We start from the raw sequence: 10747 nt of genomic DNA, 5'->3' as shown, positions 1-10747 counted from the left end.
CTCACTAAAATGGTTCTCCTCTGAAATTACTTAATTTTGTTGTCAAATTGAGAGTACTTATTTGCTGGCTGATGTAACCATCCCATGGCCTGTCCTGTCACAAAGGGTGTTTTTGAATTCTGTTCTACCTCTATCTAGAATCCAGAAAGGTACTGTGCATTTTCAGGAATTGGTCTGTGTCTCTACATTAACTTTTTTTTTATTATATACAGATTGAATTTGCTGGTCATTGAAGTTAGTGGACTAAAATATGAGTTTCTGTCATATAGTTTAGCAAAGTGTATTGTAGAGTACTATGAAACATCCTTCAAGTTTGAGGAAAGGGCTGTCTCATTGTAAAGTTTGGTCTGCACTGCTGGAAAAAAAAATTAAATCTTGTTAGCCCAAAGGAAGTTTAAAACTGAACCAGCCACTTTGTGTTGGGTTTTGTTGCATAGCAATATTCCTACATAAGAGTAGAATTTTGGGTTACTGTTCCTTCTCATGCAGGTCTTGCAGTTATTTCACAGACTTTTGTGAGTCAGAAGCTGCTCCAGCAATTTCAGTGATTGTGTGAAATATGTACAACTTCAACAGTGACAACAAACGTTTATAAATGACAGTTTTATTCTTTGATATAGTCTTGAATTTTTGCAATTGTTAAGAATTTTAATATTTGTAATTTATTATCTATCTAGTCTTCAAACTAGAATAATATTAAATAAATGTCACTCCTGCAGGGACTACAGAACTGTATTCCTGTTTGGGATTTCAGCCAGGTGATATGTAAAGGTAAAACTGTCTCCACCCTTAATGACTAGGTCCCTTTTATATATATATATATATATATACACATATATATACACACACACATACAGTTTTATATATAAAGTATGTAAGTAAAATGGAATGTGCATAATGTTGTATGTGTGTATATATATATATATATGGGTCGTGCTTATAAGATATTTTTACTGCTGAATTATATTGAAAATTTGTATTCAGTTCATTCTCACTATGCCAGTAGTTGTTATAAGTACTACTTTTCAGAGCACACTTAGTTGTTTTCTAGGTGTAGCCTGCAGTTTCCTTGGGTATCTAACTTTGCATTTGTATCATTAAAATATATTTCTTGCGAAAGAAGGTTTTATTTGAAAGGCCAGTCATTTTGTCTGATTGTGCTATTCCAGTTCAGAGCTTCTTAGTACTAGATTAACACTGGCATGCTGGAATAAGTCCGGTGAATGACCGCCAAAGATGAGTAGGGCTGGAGTACATGATGTATGAGGGCCTAAGAGAACTGTGTGTTTCCATTTGGAGAAGTCTGAGGAGACATCTGTTTGTTGTCTCCAGCTACCTGATGGGAGTTTGTGAAGAATATGGAACTGGATTTATTTTTTTTTGAAGGTACATTGTGTTTGGATGAGAGACAACAGACACATGTGAAAACATGGGAAATTTTTGTTAGGTGTTAAGGAAAGTTTTTTTCAGCAGGAGGGGGGGTCAAACACTGGAACAAGCTGTTCAGAGGGGTTGTGAAATATCCATCTTAGAAGATGGTAAAAACTTCACTAGACGGGCTTTGAGCCTGTCATAATTTGACCCTGTTTTTAGCAGGGGTATTGAACCAAATGACCACCATAGGTCCCTTCCAACTATATTAGGCTATGATTTATTATTATTAATTATAATTTATATCAGTGTTGTCACTTTCACCTGTAATAGTTGTGACTTTTGGTTTTGTTGCTATGTGAAAACAGTGTATCGTTTCATACCAAAGAAAAAGTTTGTTTGAATTGCACCTGTGTGTAAATAATCATAACCCCAGGTTAAACAACCCTGCTTGGTTTTGATTCCCTGTTGATAATTACTTGGAGACTCTAATTAGTATGTATAGCAACCTCTCTAAAGTATGTTTTTCACTTGTTTCTTGAAGTGGAACATAATGGGATACTAAGTTGAAATACTTGCAAAAGGTTGCTGAACCTGTACAGATATTTTTGGTTACGTGTCTTACTATGAAAGAAGTATGCTCATGGCCTTTTTCCTGTATGAAATCTTTTATTTTCAGATTTTCCTTGAGTCTCTTTCTAAGCGAATCTAAGTTTCCAGTCATGAACCAGCTTTTTCTTAACTCTGCTGGTTTTCCTGTAGTTTTAGATAAAACTTCAATTTTCAGTGGTGTGTTCACTGGGGATACAGCTCCATGTCAGTGTATGTCAGTGTCAGACTGGGGCATGTTCCCATACATTTCTCTGCACCTGTGCTAGCAGTCCTGGGTCTGTGGAGTGAAAAAATGCAGAGAACTGATCCTGCTGAAAACTTCAAAGTAGTCCTAACTGGAATTGGTTTACTGAATGTTGTCAGTACAAATAGATGTGCTGACATAAGGGAGCAAGTAGGAGTAGGAGATGAAAGTGAAAGTAGGACTTTAGTGGTGCAGATCTTCACAGGTTTAAGCTAGTGTGTAACCACTCTCCTCCAAGAAGAAATTAGGATGCATTAACCTTCATATTTGAGACTTTTTTTTTAATTAGTAAATTTGGTACTAGAGTTACTTAATAGTTAAATAATTAGAGTAATATTATGTTTTTGTAATGATAAAATAGGAGTGTGGCTGGTTTTGTAGGCATTCAAAATCAGTTGAGCTGCTTGTTCAACTCAAAACGTAACTGTGTCTTGCAGGTAAATTTGCAAGTAGATGCACTTGGTTTACTGGATTTTTATTTCCGTGACATGTTTATACAATAGGTATCTCTCAAAGGAATGTGTAGCTTTATTAAACCCTTTAAACTAGGAGAAAAAGCAGGCTAACATGGGTCTTGCTGCCATTGTTAATTTTGTTTGTGTTGGTCTGTGATTAATGTCAGCTCTTGGCTGCTGCTGTTCTAGATAGTTCTGTAATTTGAGTTGGAAATAATGGATATCCAAAGCCAACATACCTAATTCTTTTAGTAATGAAATACTTATATTTAAGTATACTTTCTTCTATTTCAAAATTTCTCTGCTTTTTCATGGGGTTTAAATGGTTAATGGATCTGTTTATGTACTGAAAAGCTAGCATGTAGAATTATTAATCAGGAACACATCCTGAAAGATAGACAATATAAGGTAAAGTTTCTTTGGACTTCATAAATCACATGTTGATCCCCCATGCATTCAAAAGATTTTGTTTGAAGTTGCAATAACGATAATGTTCGCCCTACCCCCCTACCCCCCCAGCTTCTATGGCTTTGCCAACAGCTCACTTAAATAAGTACTGTAAATTGTGTTGATGTTTTCAAGGATGCCATTTTTATATAAGAACTTTTTCAGAACTCCAGCTCTTCAGAACTGTCTGCATTCTTCCCATACGTTAACAAGATGCCTAGCATTTGTATGAGAATTGAATGAATGTGGGTTTGTGGATTCAGTTTTCTTGTGGTCTGTCAATTTTTGTTATGTACCACATAGGTGTACCTAATATCCTTACATTACATTATTAATTGAATACTTCCCCTACTGCTGTTGCAGTCAGTCTGTGTTGTCTAGTGCCCTATTTGAGATGCAGGCTTTCCAGTTCATGCGGCTCTCTCTGCTGGTCAACATGTATAATCAGCTATGCCTTAAAGCACAACCAGGATTTTTCCTTTAGTATATGCTTGACTTTTCCTACTTAAGGGTCAGGAGGCATCGCTCCAGAAGATCAGCCCCCTCCCTCTTCAGGTCCTTTCAAGATCTCTGAATACTTAAGTTGTATAATTCTACCTCACCCCATGTTGTGTTCCAGTGTGATTCATTGTCCTTGCCAAGTGGATTTGAAGTCCTGCCTAATCTTGCTGCCATGTTCTGTGTCTTCCCTTGAGAGGGAAATGGCCTGCTTTGTTTTCCTTTCTTGTCCTGTTTACCCAGTTACTTTAGTATCAAGTTGTTATTTTATAATGGTTTGTCTTACGTAATGCAAGGACTGCTCATGGTAGGTATTTTCTTCATTTCCAAACAGATATGTCAGATGTGCTGCATTGAGTTTGATTTCATTACTTGAAAGTTGAATTGTTGAGTGGATGATAACGTTTCTGTGTCTTCTAAGTTAGCTAAGTTACTGTGATTCTCTTTCCCTTTTGGGTCACAGAAAAAGCAGGTTGCCTTGTCAGTAGGATGGTAGAAAACAACTGTAGAAAGTGGCAAGAAAAGATGGAGAGAGGAGACGTTAGAAGAGAAAGAGGAAATTATATGGAAATTAGGAATTATGTGGGATCTTACTTTTTTTTTTCCCCTCAAATGATTATCTCCAACTTAATCATAGAATTCAAATATCTTCTGGTCTGATGATTTTCAAGTTTGAAGTCCAGAGTGATTTTCAGAATTGTCAGACATGCCTAATGCCCATCAAAATCAATTACTCTTTTGAGTGATTTTTATATTTTAATTCAGCTAAGTGCATCCTTGTAAACCTCTGAAAACATGGCAGAAGTTGGCCAGAACATTAAGCTGTCCAAATCTGTGCCATACAATTGACAAGATAGATTAGTATCCACCTGGAATATGAATCTAGCAGATAACTGTCACCTGTCTGTATATTCCTACAAAAGGTGTTCCTAAGATTTTTTTTTTTCTTCCCACCAACCTACCCCAGTGATGATAAAGATGGCTTTGTACTGAAATCCTGAGTCTAATACTAGTTTTGGGTGAGAAGTGAACACTGAATTAATCTGATAGTGGTGACAGAGGCCTGGAGTCTTGTGGGTATAAAAAAAAATAAAAATACTTGCTATGTTTTTCTCTTTTAGGATAATACCGCATATGATTTATAAGAATCTGCTCCCTTTTCTACATCATCATTATTATAAAAGCAGATGATGAAAATCAGTTCAGTCCTATTCCATATGCTTCATTGTGTGTTTTTGTATATTTTAGGCTACTTTAATTTGAATTGTAAGCTTAGTTTGCCTAATGCTGTAATATTTCTGTTGAAAAAGATGAAAAAGTTCAATCTACTTTGCAAATTAGAAGCATCCCAATAGGAGTGCATCAGCTCTTACTTTTCCCTGTCTTCATTCTTTGTAAGCAGGAAAACAGATACATTTTGGAAACTTAGTAGTGCTCAGATTTGTGTTACTGGTCTCAAAAGACCAGTAATCATCATCTGCCTTAGAAATTAGAACTGAATGTTTCATGGAATTGAAACTTTCTTGTTTCAACTGCATGAAAGAAAGAAAAGAAAAAAAAAGCATGGTTGGTAGGAACTGAAATATTGTCAGGGTGCTGTAGAAGTAAATGACACATAGCAATTCACATGTGTTTGGAACAAAAATAAGTGCTAGTCATACTAAATGTTGACATAAAAATGTCCAGTTCATCTTGGTGTTAGCATTTATCACTTAGCAGGAAAACATCTTTGTAAAGTCAAGTAAGAGAATAGATTGATTTGTATGTGATTCATCCACCGATCTGTTGTGACACTCAAACCTAAGACTTAACAAATACACTTACCTGGGAGAAAACAGTAACTCTTGAGTAATTGGGAACATTTAGATATTCACTGTAGTCATGGTGCGATTAGGCATTAAGTAGTACAAATTAATTTAATACATCATCTGGCAATGTGAAAATGCATTAACTTACTTGAATTTGTTTCAAAAATACACTGAAGGTTTTTTCTTCTTTTAAAAGATTTTGTATGGTATAACCAGATGATGTATAATAATACTGATCAGTCACTTTTTCACTCAGAACTGACTTAAGAAAATGAAATGCAGTGGTCGCTTTCTTCCCCTTGTGCACTACGCCAACTGGGTTTTTTTTGGGGGGGTGGGTTGGTGTTTTGGGGTTTTTTTTACTTACCAACTGCCAGTATCTTTCTTCTGCCAAGCAGTTAAAGCTCTTTCCTTGTTACACGTTGCTGGTCTTGATCAGTGCCTGAAACGCTGTTGTAGGCTTTTGGCAGTGACATGGGAATGATGCTGCTGGGAAGAGGATTAAAGATACAAGGTAATGTGGTGTTAGAGTAAAATGTATGGGGAAAGAATAATGAGTGAACCTCTGAAATAAAACACCTTTGACGTAGAAAGTCTGACTGTTCTAAAATCGGGAAAGAAGGAAAGGAGTATAATGTGTGAAGGCAATCCCTGCAAATGATTTAATACCATTCTGTCTTAATCACAAGTAAGAGATTTTCTGAAGATAGACGAATACAAGAAGTCTTGAATGCAATATTAACAAGGACTACAGTAGTTGTACTGTAAAGAGCCAGATCAACAAACAACCACTTGTTCTACCTCTTTTCAGGTGTTGTTTGTAAAGAACACAAAGATGATTTTGTATTCATCCTGGCTTAAGATGTTTGTAAATCTCAAATCACTGGGAAAGTACTGTTGTAAGCTTGTCCTATTCCTGAGCTCTTTCCTGGGCCTTCATTCTTGGCCACTGTTAGAATAGCTATATGTGCCTTTGGATTGATCCTGTATGCCTGTTTTGAAGCAAGCAAACAAGCAAATGTCTTGAAAAAAACATACAGGGAGAGAATTAACTCTCAAAATCATGTTCTGTTGTAGTTTAGGTGCAGAATAAATACTTGTAACAGAATTGTTCTGTGGGCAGTTAAAAAGCAAAACTAGTTTGAAATCATACAGTGTGCTGAACACTGAGGCTGGCTGAGGAAAGACCTCTAGCTTTTGGTCTTATGGGTGACTGAAACATGCTCACTGAATCTCTGCCAGTAAGCAAAAAGTGCATTTAGAGCAGAATGCTCAGGAAAGCAAAAGGTGACTAAGTATATGGAGTAAGCTTTATATGCATTAAGTCAAAAGCACTCCAAAACTGCTATAAAGAAATAAAAGAACCTTAGTTGCTGTAACTAATTTCTCTAGAGATTCTTCAAAACAGGGGTTGGATTTACTGGTGTCAGAATGGTTGTATAGCAGTTTGAGGAACAGGAGGAATGAATGCTTCATATAGTTGAAAGAAATGGAAGTGATAGGCTAATGAAGTACTGTTTCATACTAGTGAGTGTAAAGAATTGAGCCTGCCTTTCATTGTTCATCAGTTATCATGGAGTGTAGGTGTTCCTCCTTCACTGGAGGAGTAAAAGTAGCACCTTGGACTATGAGGATCAAGAGACTTTAAGGACAAAAGAATGGGGCTCATTTTGGAAGGAAGCAACTATTTAAGAGTTGAGCTTTTGAATTAAGAAAGATACCTGTTCTGAGTCTTCAATGAAAAAAGGAAGGAATGCAATTAGGCAATGGGCTGTAGTGGAAACTGCATGCAACGTGATAGCTTTGTGATAATGTCTCTGTCCAAAAAATATGGCCTGTGTTTGTTATCTTTGTTGCTAAGTTCACATACTTGAAAATTACGTGGCCATAAGCACTAATTAATTTCTTTCAGACTGTCTATGCTAGTATAAAGTATCAGTCTAGAAGAGGTTTTGTCGAAAGCTGTTGTATTGTCTGGTATGTCTGCAGTGGCCGCTGGGCTTCAAGCAGCTGCTGTGAGCAACATCCAAAGAAGTATTAAATAGTAATAATTAGAAATTTACTGGGCATCACTCTGCCCGTTTCTTCTCCTGTACAGCAGACAGTTGAATCCGGGCAGTAGTCAGTAAGAAATTCACATCATGTACTGGTGGTAGAAGGGAAATGAAATTTTTCAAGCTTATCACATTGGTAGTCTAGGGAAACTGTAATAATCACAAAATCATTTGTGATGAACTGTATCCTGCTGTGATACCTACTGATTGTAAAACTGATACTTTACTGATCATAAAACCTACGTACTATGAATTAAAAAAACCCACACTAGTCTTGCAATTTAGGCAAATGCTTGAAGTAAAAAAGCAGTTATCTTTAATTTGAATTCTTTCCAAAGGCTGAACAAAAGAACTACTTGAAAGGCAGGTACCTGTCTCTAATTTTCCATAAATCCATCATATATATTATGATAATAGTATGTAAAGCAGCTGAGGGAAGAAGTTGTACCACAAGTGCATTTAATTAACTTTGACAGCTGGTTCAGTGAATAGATAAAACATACACCATCCACTGTGGGAGGGCTGCTGTGTGTTGTATATTGTACAACCTCTCAAACAGGGCAGCTGAGGAGTGGGGCAGTAGAAAGACAAATGTTAACTTAGCATTGACAGGTGAGGATCAGCTAATTGTGTTGCCCTTGCTTTTAGTGCTTCTGAACATCGAGGTTTCTTACTCCTTAATCTGTACTTGGACCTCTTCAGCTTCTGTATGGTTGCAAAGCCTTCAGACTCATATTACAAAAACAGGCGTGTTGCAGGGGGAAGCCTTGTGGCAAGTAACCAGGAAATGACAAGCTGCTTCAAAAGCTGTGTGGGAGCTGATTGTCCATCAAGACCACCAGTGAGCAGAGCACTGAAATGCGTCATACTGATTGCATGTCTGTTTGGCTAGAGAAGAAATTGGCTGATGTTGATGTATTTTATATACCTTTACAAAAATTTATGTAGAATCACTGGAATAGTTGGCACACCTTGCTGAAGCCTGTTCGTATTTAGGCTGGGTGTTTTAAAAGCTCTGTGGAAAACTAGGTGATTTCTTGTGTCCAGGAAGAGGCAAAACCAACGTATCTGAGCAGACATTTGCATAGACTGCCCAAGAAAAATTTGAAGAGCTGTGAAATCCACGCATGTGAGCTGGTGGATTGTGGAGAACCATTTCTTCAGTTCTGTTTTGTATGCACTTGGGAGACAGCCAGATGCTTATAATCATTTGTAGTTTGGTTTATTGTATGTTCCAGGTGATAGGAAAATAACACAGCTACTTCCCTGTTCTGCTTGAGAGTGGCAGATCACAGAGTACCTGGCTGGAACCACAGGGGTTAGAGCAGCTTTGTTCTTCAGGAGGAGCATGTTGCTACAAGTATTAACTGTTCTGGTTTCTTTCAAAAAGACTAGCTGGGTCTGTAACAGCTAATGTTTGTCAATAGTTTGAGACTCTAAACATTTTTTTATTCTCTCATTAGGAATATGTGTAGCATGTCCGCTTGCGTCATGCTGGTTCAAGTTTATTGAGGAATAACAGTCACTTTTACTGGTATTTTTACATACTGTACAAACGATGAGAAGTTTCAAAAGATGATTTGGACATCTGTGTTAACATGGTCTTGCTAAAGTGCTCTACTGAAAGACTACTTAAGCCTTCTTTTTTTTCCTCCCACGAATCACCCCTGATGGATTTCCCCCCCCAAAAGATCTTTTCTCCCACCTCTCATTTTCTGTCTGTTTAAAATAAGTTTTTATAGGTTTCATTTATTCTGCCTTCTTAAGCAAAAAGGTCTGGAAATGTCAGCAACGGGAGGGTGGCACTTGTAATTTTAATGCTGAAAGGCATTAGCTGCACTTCTGATGCTCAAAGGCATTAACTGCCTTTGAGGTGTCTCCCATTTACTCCCCATGTTTAAAGAGGAAGAAATGACTGAAGTCCTCGGCTTAAAGATCCTAATCACCACCGCCTGAGGCTCCATGTCATGGTTTAACCCCAGGCAGCAACTAAGCATGACACAGTCACTCGCTCACTCCCCACCCCCACAGTGGGATGGGGAGAGAATTGGGGGGCGCGGGGGGGGGGGGGGTGGGGTGGGTGGAGTAAAACTCGTGGGTTGTGATAATGACAGTTTAATAGGACAGAAAAGGCAGGGGAAATACTACTACTACTAGAATATGCAAAACAAGTGAGGCAAAATACAATTGTTCACCACCCGCTGACTGACACCCACCCAGTCCCTGAGCCGCGGTGCCCCTCCCGACTCCCCCCATTTTATATACTGGACATGATGTAATATGGTATGGAATAGCCCTTTGGCTCGTTTGGGTCAGCTGCCCTGGTTGTGTCCCCTCCCGGTTTCTTGTGCACTCCCAGCCTCTGCTGGCAGGGAAGTATGAAAAACTGGAAAGTCCTTGACTTAGTATAAAAACTGCTTAGCAACAACTAAAACATCAGCGTGTTATCAACATTATTCTCATGCTAAAACCAAAACACAGCACTATAACAGCTACTAGGAAGAAAATTAACTTTATTCCAGCCTAAACCAGGACACTGGGCAATGGGATCAAATCCTCTTCCATCAACTTTTTCCAGCAGTCTAAAGGAATAACTAAATGTTGCTTGGAGAGCGATGGAAGAACAAAAGAAATATTTGATAGGGATTAAAGTAATACTTTCTCTTCCCTCCAAAAGGGAGGGGGGGGGAAACCACCCAACCACCTGTGGTATTTTTTTAACAGCAGCTATTCCTGCTTCTTATTTCTGCTTACATGTAGCTATGATTTAGACACCATGGGAATGGAAAATTAATGAATTTGTTACCCTGTGGTATGGGATGTGATCTTGCTGTATGTTCTCCAGTATCTGATTTGGTAGCATGGGGGTGCTGGGCAGACTCACAGAACCTAAAGGAACTGGGAAAGGACAGTCCTTGGTGGGGAGTCACATAGACTTGGTTTACTGGGGCGAGTCTGGGACCTGATTAGGAGACGCCATATCTGCCAGAGATGGGAGGGGAATGAGAGAGTCCTATATACTCATTTCTAACAAGATAAGAATGTAGAGGTGCAGGAGATAAAGTAAGGACAAACATCTACCCTTTTCCTAGTTTTCTTGATTTCTGTCCCACGTATGACCCAGTGTGCTGTCTCCACCTTCCACTTGAACTGAGGCTCCTGCTTTTACTTCACTCCTTTCTTATCATGGACTATCTCACTGTTCCGGTGTCTGTCATTGCCCTTCAGCAAATAATCTCTGTGAAAAGGTATTTTCTT

Source organism: Accipiter gentilis, chromosome Z (assembly GCF_929443795.1).
Source record: "Accipiter gentilis chromosome Z, bAccGen1.1, whole genome shotgun sequence".
In the NCBI taxonomy this organism is placed as follows: Eukaryota; Metazoa; Chordata; class Aves; order Accipitriformes; family Accipitridae; genus Astur; species Astur gentilis.
Note: the sequence above shows the minus strand (reverse complement) of the source record.